At 39.5% G+C, this 11,870-nt stretch overlaps 1 long non-coding RNA gene across 1 annotated transcript; it reads left to right on the forward strand.

Annotated features, from left to right (window-relative positions):
- The first annotated feature begins 825 nt into the window (after positions 1–825).
- Positions 826–4,277, forward strand: LOC113333478. The gene is made up of 2 exons (XR_003352037.1): positions 826–1,494; positions 1,602–4,277. It is a non-coding gene; the product is annotated as an uncharacterized LOC113333478 (long non-coding RNA).
- The last annotated feature ends 7,593 nt before the right edge of the window (positions 4,278–11,870 follow it).

Genomic DNA, 11,870 nt, shown 5'->3' on the forward strand with positions numbered 1-11,870 from the left:
CAAAAAAAAAGGAAGAAAACAATATTCATCCAACATGTTTGAAAAAATGCCTCGAAGAAAAAATTGTAGTAATTATCACGGACATGTTCTCTCTGGCTTTGTTTTTTCTTTTGCATGTATCATTCACTTGTTAGTTTTCAGTCGTGTTCTTTTTTTTTGGTCGACCCTCACTGCTGTAGCAGTAATCTAGTTGGTGATGCTGATGATGGTGGAAACAATTGTTGATGTTGGTTTGTTGTGGATTGAATTGTGTTCGGTGATTGGTGGAGCTAGTTCCAGAAGATGGATAGAGGTGTCGTGGGTTAGTCTGGCTATTCTCGTGAGATTCAGCGATGGCGGCGACAGACGTTGACAGGAAGAGGCCGGCTACAAATTAAAGTTTGAGTTTGGAAAGAGCTTGGATATGGAAATCATTGAAGTGTTGGTGGCGGTGATAGGCCATGGTTGATAAGTGCTTAAAATACATCTTCCGAATGTCAATTTCTTATGATTTTTTTGGTTATTCTCTTGTATTATTCATATATTATGCTTCGTTCCCATTTAATAGGTATTTTAGAGTCATGCAACAAGAAAGAAGGTAAAAGGGCAAAAAGAGGCTCAATTCATTGCTCGAGAAGCTTAGGCATCGACCGATTCAAAACACAGCAGGACACATGCCTTTAAAGCATCGAAAGCAGAAATTATTGGATCACCTGATTCCATCTCAGGGCAGTCACTGAATTCCAGCTGCAGTTTACTAAAGAACGCCTACTTTCTTCTCAGGGGCACCTTCTCCTTTATTAACTTGGTCGTGCAAGCCAGTATCACATTTCACTTTCTCCTCCTTGAACCAAGAAGCCACTGCTGCAAAGCTCTTTCCCCCCTGCTGCAACATGGGTTCAGGTTTGTTGAGCGTTTCTAAGGGTTAGGACATGATTCCAAGGGCCAGCAGAATGCGGAGCTGAGTGTTTGAAGAGTTAACAGATACACAGAGACTGCTACCGAGAAACACAGGGAAGACGTTGCTGTCACTTAACTGAGAAGATTGATGGGGGCTGGATCTCTAACAAGGCTAGAAAGGTTGGGTTGAGTTAAAATTAGAAGTTGACAACAAATTGGATGTTCTTCACATTTGGGATCTGAACGAAGGGAGGAGAATGAAGCTAACTGCCACTTAATTTGGCAGTAATTGGTGGAGATTGATGATGATAAATAGTTCCCAGTGGTCTAGGAAGAATGAGTTGCTGTATATTTGTATGAATTCAGGTTGCAGGGAAAGAGATACAAATGTCTTGGAAATCAACAGTGATTCCCATATGTGCCACCAGCAAACTGCACACAGGTTGTTTGTAGAAAGGCCTGAACGAGTAGTTCTTCACATTTCAAGCTAGTTGTGACCAGTCTTCCTGCCTATTTTCTTTGCTGCCGGTGTGCCATGATTCTTGAGGGTCTAGTGGGTGTTTGTCAAGGGTGTAGAACAAGTTTTGAGTTTCAGAACAACGCGGAATTATTGGCGTGAGTTATATACAGTTTTGGGTTTTATTTTGTGACCGGAAAGTTAGGTCTGAAGATAAGTTGCTGCCATCAATTTACTAACCAGACAGAGTGGATTTTCTTTTCAGTTTGGAGGAAGAGGATTGGGTTTGATTTGGACTGAACAGAGTTTTGGTGCCAAGACAGTAAAGAAGACTTGCTGCTATTAGTTCCTTTTGATGAATGACAGAAGATTGAGGAAGGAGTTTTCGCAATCTGCAATGTTATACCGATGGTACTGATGGGTTCTTGCCAAGGATTAAGAAGTCATAGCGAGTTTTGAGCTTAGTTTGGCCGAGAAGTCAGTTGGAATTAAAGTGAACTACTGCCGTTGATTATTGTGGATGGATGAAAGAGATTAAGCGGTGAATTAGAGTTTTGTGAATGAATGGGAGACTTGGGTCGTTATCTGTTTAGATATGAGCTATAAAAGAAGACCTAACCCTACAGAAAACACACATCTCATACCCCTGCGACTGCTTCACCACCTACATGGAGGAGCTTTGCTCCTCTCCAAACCCTTCCATCGCCACCTTCTCATACCATCAGCATACCACCATCTGTATCCCCACTACCATCTGCATAACATTCATCTCACAGCATATCCGCTTGCATCCACCAGCATACACAATTCCATCTTCACCACCATCCTTGCATACCACCAGTTCCCAGTACCACCTGCATACATCACCAACAACAGCTGGAGTTCAAGTTCCATCCTTCATTCATAACAGCAGCTTCCATCACCAGCACTCCACTTGTTCGCAGCAACTTCAACTCGCAACAACGGAAAAACAGCAGACCACCTCCAGAATTGCAGTCTATACCTCCAGTTCATACGCCGCCGCCATACTACCACCCGTTCGCATAAGTTCCACCAGTCCACATGTTGCTGCCTTGGTTTGCTAGTTTGGTTTGCTGTTACAGTTTTCATATTTTTATTTTATTTCACCATGAACTCCAGTTGCTAATTGCATTTGATTAGGGATGATTTCGACGTCCGAACATGATTCATAATTGATATTTAAAAAACCTGTTTTCTTGCAATTGTCTTATTATTGTTCATTCTCTACTGTACCAATAATGATTATGAGTTGTTTCTCAATCATTTAAGTTGCAAATTGAATGGTTGTTTGATGATTCTATTGCTAATTCGAGACTTCTTCGACCCGTAATTGTCTAGATGTTCCGTGTACAAGTAGCGATATATAGGTATTGATGATGGGATTTTGTTAAGTACCCGTATGTATGAATGACACTAGTAGGTAATTCATGACACTAGTAGGTAATTCATGTTTTTGATTTTTATCATTAGGAATAACCTTATCTCATAAAACTTTAGGCATTAGTTTAAGTCACACCTAGAGAGCGTTCTTTTAGGAAACTAGACAAGTAGACTCCGAAAGTCGAGCGCTTCCGTATCCGGTGAATTTTGGAGATAATAACGGAATAGTCGAGCGTACTAATTATTCTAGGGTTGTTAGTAACGGGATACTTTGGAGAAACTAGCTATATTAATAAGATTCATGTTTTGTGACCGAGAAAAAGTCTTTGATCATTCTCATCCTCATATTTGCATTTATTTCTGTCCATATTGTCTTGCATTATTCATTCGGAAATTGAGTTGACAATTTTTGACTCTCCACTACTCCCTTGGGACGAACCTGCTTGTCCGTATACTACTAGTTAGTTTAAAGAGAAGTAAGGAAATTATTATTTGCGAGTGGCGCCGCTGTCGGGGAGGCAGTGGCAAGTTTCGTTGTTATTTTTATTCTTAGTTTTTATTTTTGCATTTGGTTACATTTCCAATTTATTAAATCACTCTTTTAGAAATTATATTTCAGGTACTAATTCATTGGTGAATGTGTGGAGAGGACAAAGAGGAAGACAACACAACGGGAGCTCCACCACCTGCTCCAAGAACATTAAAGGAACTCACTTCTACAAATCTTGACCAGCAGGCTCTATGTATTCAGCTGGATGGAACCATTGAATTGAAGCCGCAATTGATTCACTTGTTTCCCAAATTCAGTGGGTTAGCGGGAGAAGATCCTAACCATCACTTGCAATAATTTCACCATGTTGTGACTAGTTTGAAGCAAGTAACTTCAGATGGTGATATGGCTATGATGACAGCCATTACGTTTTCACTTATAGACTCTGCAGGAGATTGGTTGTACTATTTACCTCCTGGGAGTATAACCACATGGAATGGGATGAAGAGGTTATTCCTTGAGAAGTATTTTCCGGCATCAAAAGCAGCAGTGAATCGCAAGGAAATTTGTGGTATTGTGCAGACATCGGGAGAGACTCTCTATGAGTATTGAGAGCGCTACAAGAAGCTTTTAGCTAGATATCCACATCACCAAATCAGTGATCAACTTGTCATTCAATATTTCTATGAGGGATTGCTTTTTAATGAAATACAATTGATCGATGCCGCAAGTGGTGGTGCACTTACGAACAAGACCATTGCTGAAGCTAGAAGCTTGCTAGAGAACATGACTGCAAACACGCAGCAATTCTACACTAGAGGTGAACCAATGGTAAGTAACGGTATTTGGCAATGGTTCAGTGACTGTGTGCAAGGAGTTTTTGACAGTAGCTGGGACGTGACTTAGAGGCTACAAAATATGGAGATTTGGGTACAATTTGGATCCGAATTTGGTAGTCAGTAAGGTTGGTGAATGTTGAGTATTGCTGGGTTTGTGGGAGGTTACGATATTGGAGGAGAAGAAAAGATATATAGAGGCGCATAAATACAGCAAAAAAACTACCTTTTGATCACGAGAGAAGAAGTTGTCACCTGTTCTAAACATCAGCAACTTGTTTGCTGTTTGGGTTTAATCTCAACTTTTCTTTTCCTTTTGAACAATTTTAAGCCGTATATTTTATTGTGAAGAACTTATGACTATGAGTAGCTAAGTTATCCTTTGATTAGGGGCGATTTCAAAGCCCGAAATATGAACTCAATGATATGAAATAGCTTCTTCTTTCGCCATTATTTCCGTTATTGTTTGATTTCTACTATGTTAATATTGTTTATGAGTTATGTGTTAATTGTTTAAGTTCGAAATTGAATGATTGATTCATACTTCTATTGCTAGTTTAGAATTTCTTCGACCCGTAATTGTCTAGAAACTATAAATGCAAGTAGCGATATATGGGTATTGATGATGGGACTTTGTTAAGTATCCATATGTAGAAATTGATACTACTAGGTAATTCAAGCTTTTGAGTTCATCAATAGGAGCAACCTTATCTCAAAAAACTTAATGCACTTCTTTAAATCATACCTAGTAAGCGTACCTCTATGTAACTTGACAAGTAGAATCCGGTAGTCGAGCACTTCCATATCCGATGAACTTAGGAGATATTAACGTAATAGTTGAGCGTACTAATTATTCTAGGGTTGTTAGTAACCAGATAATGCGAAGAACGTGCTACATGTCACTTTGGTTTATATTCCATGGCCGAGAATGAGTCCTTAATCAATTTCATCTCATATTTGAACACAACTTTGTGATTTCAGAATTTTTACAACAAACTTGCTAAGAGTATTTGCATAACAACTCTTTCTCCATACCTCCCTTGAGACGAATCTTTTTCATTATATTACTTGCTAGTGTAAAGAGAAGTAGAAAATATTATTTGCGAGTCTGACACCTCGTCAAAATTGGCGCCGCTGTTGGGGAGCAGTCGGTAGTTCTAGTTGTTATTTAATTTTCTGTTTTTGCATTTAGTTTTCATTATCTTTTACTAATTTATTATTCTAGAATCTTATTTCAGGTACCATCAATCACTTGTTTGTGTGTGTGCACAATTGGGAACAAGAGGTAAGTCTCTAAACGAGTTGTGTGCATAATATTTCAAGATGTATCCTTTTGGGAACAACGTTTATGGTTCACAAGACCATGCATATTATGGTAATAATTCTGATTTTCAGTCTCACTCTTACAATAACTTGCAACCATACTTGGGATACAATCAAAACCAATATTTTGGCTATGATGATTATTCTACAAGACCTTGTGATTATTCTCGTACACCGCAGCAACCTTACGGTGGTTATGTAAGTGAAAAATCACAAGGATGGGGGGATAGTTATATTTCTCATATGTTCCAATCTAGTTTCATCAAGATATTTGAGGAATTCAAAGATTTGCGACATAAATGGAATCAGATTAACTCAAATCCCAACGTGCCGAGTATCGTACCAAGTGAAACATAAGATAGTGTATTTAGACATGTTCCGGTTCGTACTTATGATATTTCACCCATTCAACAGGAAGAGACATGGTCTAGAGAACCTATTGTGAGTAGTAGCAGAAAACGTGTTAACATAAAGAAACTCTTTAAAAAATATGAGCAGTTGGAAGAAGAGGGAGCAACGGAAGAGACTCTTCAAGCAATTTCTAGGGCCATACGTATAGAGGTTAACCGCCGTGTGGATAATGGAGAAGATCCCCAAGAAGAAGATTCTGAAGATGATGAACCTTTGGAAAATGTTGACAATTACGGTGCTACTAGCTCAACTCATGATTTTAATGATCATTATCCTATTCAAAAGTAAGAAGTTGAGTCCAGAAACACTACAATTAATGATGGTAATACTTATGTTGTGTATGAGAGCGATGATGATTATTACTTCTTTCTGCATCCTATCCCAAATTCGGAGATAGTCGATACTTTGAATGAGAAGTCAACTTGTGAAGAACGTAAGGATTACAATAATTTGCTTATGGAAGATTCTGATTTCTTTCCCAATGACGAAGAATTGAGTGAGAATAATGATAATTGTGATGCGAGAATGGAAGTGTCCAGCAGTACCGAGGATCCCGTAATACATGAGGTTTTGCAAGGTTTGTCTAACCCTTTACATGGATCTCCATCTAATGATATCCTCCCAAACTTGAAGTAGTTTTTCAAAGAGTTGTTAATCCATCTTTTAGGAAAATACCTCATTTGGGGCTGGAATTATGTGCTTCTAAAGTTCTTTCAGAATTTCTTGCATCCAAGTATCCACCATATATGTTTGAGTCTAACACCATGCAGGTTTTCCAAGAGGAAAGAATGGAAGTGCCTTCCACTTATGTTTTGTATACACTTCCGAATATAGAATGAACTAAGTGTGGGGGTGACTCTCGTGTGATAATAGTATCATTTTTCCCACCATTTTCTAACATTCTTGTGAAGCTTTTGCAATATGTGAAGATTGTTTTGTGGGCGGATCCTCAAATTTTCAGATTATTGGTATATGGGGAGTCTATTTTGAATGTTTCTCGTATGCGTCAATCAGGTGAACAATTCCAGTTCTTACTTCCTTGTCTTTTTCAATTATTCCTTTTAATCTTTTTGCAATGGTTTGAAACACTGAGCACAATGTTTGATTTAAGTATGGGGGTAGGGTATAATATAAACAAAACAAAAAAAAATGACGTATACAAAACTCCAACTTTTAGAGATTTTTGAAAAATTTAGAATAAACACTAGCCTTTCTAAGTAGATGAAATTTTTTCTTGATGATGAGGTATATATTAGCCGAGTCGGGATTAGATGCCAACTAAATAGCTTGTTTAGTGTTTATCCTCTATCGTTCAGAAATAACTATGAGTTGGAGTAAAAGTTTATGTAATTTGTATATAATTTATAGAGTTTGATGCCTTTAGTATAAAAAAAATTTATAAAATAGAAAAAAAAATTGCTTTATAAACTCCGAAATCTACAAACTTGTGCCTTTAGGATGACATTACCAATATAAGTGGATGGAACCACCTTGGTCGCAGGGGTTGAGGAACCCATTAACTAAAAGGAAAGAGCTCAGGTGTTAGAAATAACATGATAGTTGTTACCATATCTCGGAATGTCACCATATCACCTTTTGTTTTTATTTTTGCGAACTTTTTGTTTCTCTAAGTGATTTGGTGGGTCACTAACATCGAATTATTATTACTGCTAGGATGAAATAGAGTGATTGAGTTACTAAAAAAAAGACCAGACCAATTAGACCAATCGGAGTATATACATTAAAAACAAATGACACTTTGATAGCAATATGTGTGTGTTCTCCCTGTCTCCGTCGCCTAAACAAGCATGGAATGCAGGATCCATGGGAATTACCATGTAATCTGACAAGAAGCATGCGCTTGGATCCAAAAGGTCTAATCATGTTGTCAAGTTGAAAAAAAGGAAAAGAAAAAAAAAACACAAAAAAGTGAAAAAGAAAATTTTTGTTAAATCGATTGTTGGTTCCCTTGTATATGCCAGCAGAGTTGATCTAGAATTATGATTATCAACCACTGGTTCCCGTGTATAAGCCAGCTGAGTTGATATTAGAATTCAGACCAGTATATCAATCCATTAGGATTCATAGGTTCATCTTTGCGGTGACCTTCAGACAGATATGGGAAACGCCGTTCACTTTAGTCAACATTCGAAAATATCTATTTCTATATCCATCTTCTTAATCTATCCATGTGTGATTGTGGTTAGTTAGATTCCGAGTATTGTGGTTTGTTCGACTTTCTGAGTAGAGATTTGTTTACTTATATATGAATTGGATTTGCATCAAGGTACCTCCTCCTGTAATCATTTTGGATTCGTTCATAGATTCTTCACAGGTAGCTGGAATTTGGAATAAAAGATTTTGTAGGTACACTCTTGTAAACCTTCACGAGACTATAACTCGTCCACTAGGGACACCTAGGGGTTTAAAGGCTTGTTACATTCGCTAAAAGTAACTGTAATCTCGACCAGAAGAAGTTATTGTATTTTAGTTTTGTTCTGTTTGCTCGAGGACTAGCAAAGATTAAGTGTAGGGGAATTTGAAAAGTTCTTAAAATACATCTTTTGAATGTCAATTTATTATGCTTTTCTTGGTTATTCTCTTGTATTATTTGTATATTATGCTTTTTTTCCATTTTATAAGTATTTTGGAGTCGTGCGATAAGAAAGAAGGCAAAAAGAGTCTCAATTCATTGCTCGGGAAGCTTAGGCATCGGTGAATTCAAAGCATAGCAGGACACATGCCTTTAAAGCATCGAAATCAGAAATTACTGGAGCACCTGATCCCATCTACTCAGGGCAGTCATTGAATTCCAGTTGCAGTTTACTAAAGAACGCCTACTTGCTGCTCAGGGGCACCTCCTCCTTCATAAACTTGGTCGTGCAGGCCAGTATCACATTTCACTTTCTCCTCTTTGAACCAAGAAGTCACTGATGCCTGTTGTATCCCTACAACAATTTAACACACAGAAATGATAGAAATGGTGAAGAATCACCTCTTGAATCAATATTCAAGCCAAATCTGGCACACAGGCGCAACCAAGAAGAGTTTTATTAACAAAACAATTATCAGGTTTGAAGAGATAAGACTCTTCTTACAGATTAAATACTAATCATTGAAACATAACAAGACTCAATCCAAAACTGACACGTGCACTGTGATCAACGGTCCAACAATCTACCAATAACAATTAAGTTACGTTATTAAGGAACACAACTAAATTATGTAGGCATCCAAAGGGATACAATATTTCCTACCCCTGAAATTTTTCCTTGTCCTCAAGGACAAATCTAGGGTAATGAGACTTAATGTTGGTGAAGTCCTCCCAAGTAGCATCCTCCATTGATGAGTTGGTCCATTGGATGAGAACTTGGCGCACCAATTTGTTGCCCCTGAGTACTGATCTTGCCTTCAAAACTTTCTCTGTAAGCATTATAATTTCACTATGGAGATCAAAAACAGGTAGAGAAAGAGAAGGTGTGTGCTTCATACCAATATGCTTTTTGAGATGTGAGACATTGAAGACTGGGTGGATCCTAGAGTGTGAAGGGAGCTGAAGTTTGTAGGACACTGCACCTATCTTTTGTAAAATTTTGAAAGGTCCACAGTACTTGGTTGAGAGCTTAAAGTTTTTTTCTCAAAGACACGAAAGCTTGTCTATAGGGTTGGAGTTTGAGGTAGACCAAATCCCCTTCTTCAAATGATCTTTTCACCCTGAAGAATCATCATATAACTTCATTCTGGCTTGTGCTTGACGTAGAGATTCTTTGATGATATCAAGCATATAATCCCTTGCTTTCAAGTAGTATTCCACAACATCCACAGAAGTAGTAGCAGAAGAAGGAAAATCTAGATGTGGAGGCACATATCCATACAAAGCTTGGAAGGGAGACATCTTTAAACTTCTATGAAAGCTGGTGTTATACCACCATTCAGCAAGTGATAACCAATTGCTCCAACTGCTTTGCTTGCGACCTGTTAAACATCTTAAATAGTTTTCCAAACAAGCATTCACCCTCTCAGTTTGACCATCAATCTGAGGGTGATATGCAGAGCTTAAATTCAAGCTTGTACCTAACGCTTTGAATAAGTCAGTCCAAAAATTACCTGTAAATACCTTGTCTCTGTCTGACACAATAGAGGAAGGCAACTGTTTGTGGATGAAAACTGTTACTTCCGATTTTGGTAATTTTGGGTGTGTGGATGAGAAACGAATTTAAACTCCAAACAATATACTGCACGAGAGTACTTTTGATTCGAGAGATCAATCTATACAATCCTGGCCTAAACCAAGAAATGGCTATTCCAAGCTTGCTTCGGTCACAAAGTGAAGGAGATGGGTTGGTCTTAGGGAGGGAAGCGAAGAAAGTGTTGAGACGAAGGTGTGATTATTTATGACTTGTATCTGAAAGTAGAACTGGCTAGCATAATGTAAAGCTACCAGGTGATTTCTAGATACTGTATTGTTGCCGACCAAAACTTCTTCTTGGTGAAAACAGGTGAAGCCTATTTATACAAGCCATATTGAAACGTACCCTAGTCCCATAGGAAGTGGAAACGATTGAGCGGTGAAGAATAGGGTAACGTGTAACTGTCAGACGTTATGCTTCCATGATGAAGGAAGTGAATTCGTGTAAATGTAAGACATTACGCTTTCGCGATGAAGGAAATGAATTGTTTACACCGTTAATTTTACCACCACTAATTATCCCACTTCATGACACTTTCTTGTAACGGGAGCATTGCACACCGCACGCGGTAAACCGCCAGACCAATAACCTGATGAGCATCCTCCAGTTTGTGACATGTTTGATGTCTCGAGTGTTTTCGTGGAAAACATGTAGCACTTTGCTACGTGTGGTAAGCCAAAGTCAAGGGACTTACCGCTGGGAAATAGCATGTAAGGCTATTAGGCTCGTTTTGGCTAGTCGCCGAAAACTTGCCACAAGTTTGTCAGTTCGATGGCTACCTTGTATTGGCGCCTGATAATGGCGCAGTGGCAATGTGGCGTGGCTGGCATGGCTCATGCATGCCAGTGGCACAGTGGCGCAGGTGGCGCCTGGCGTATCCATGGCCACTAGATTTAGGCAGCTGGTCGCCTAAAACTTTCCACAAGTCTGTCAATTCGGTGGCGAACTTGAAAGGTTGAGATTGCATCTCATGAGTAAGTATGGCCATTGATTATGGTCGTATATTGTTGTATAGCGGTGTGGCGCCATTGGCATAGTGGTTCCTGGTGGGACCATGGCATAACGGCATGCCGGTGGCGCAGCCGTGGCATAGTGGCATGCAATGGCGTTGTAGCATGACCAAAGCTAAATTTGACACTGTGGTAAGAATTAGGGCTTGGCGGCGTTGCCAAGGCTAGGTTTTGGCGTCGTGGTAAGAATTAGGGCTTGGCGGCGTTGCCAAGGCTAGGTTTTGGCGTCGTGGTAAGAATTAGGGCTTGGCGGCGTGGCCAAGGCTAGGTTTTTGCACCGTGTTAAGAATTATGGCTTGGCAGTATGGCCAAGGCTAAAGTGGCTCGTGGCACGTTACTGCATCAGAGTGGAATGTTGGCATGCCGACTAATATATTGTTTGTGGCAGGGCGCGTTTGGCTTGCCAGTTAGTATGTTGGCGCAGTAAGGTGTGTTTGGCCTTTAATGTACGGTGATAAGTTTAGAGCGACTTGATTGGCCAATAAAATGGGCCGGCCAAACATAAGGTGCGGATACACTTCTGGTGAGAGTGTGGCGTCTTTAGAGCGACCTGATTGGTCGATGGGAAATGGGGCCGACAAGTATGGGCCCAGCCACTACTTATGTGCATGTGGCTAATTTGAGGCGACACGATTGGTCGAGGGAATAGGGACGGTTTAGGAAGAGGCGTGGCCAATGGCGAGTGGCGCCAAGTTGGCCTAAGGCATGGCCACGCCTCCCTTTGCTGCTGCGACTCCCTGTTTTTTGATTCTGGGCAAAGGTTTTGGACCTCCCAGTCCATGGCGGATTAATTTCCTAGTTTTCCTAGGTTTACTTTCGACAAGCAAGGTCTGATGTATTGTGCAAGGAGCAAAAGTAATTTATTGAATTCTA

Source organism: Papaver somniferum, unplaced genomic scaffold (assembly GCF_003573695.1).
Source record: "Papaver somniferum cultivar HN1 unplaced genomic scaffold, ASM357369v1 unplaced-scaffold_133, whole genome shotgun sequence".
Classification (NCBI taxonomy): domain Eukaryota; kingdom Viridiplantae; phylum Streptophyta; class Magnoliopsida; order Ranunculales; family Papaveraceae; genus Papaver; species Papaver somniferum.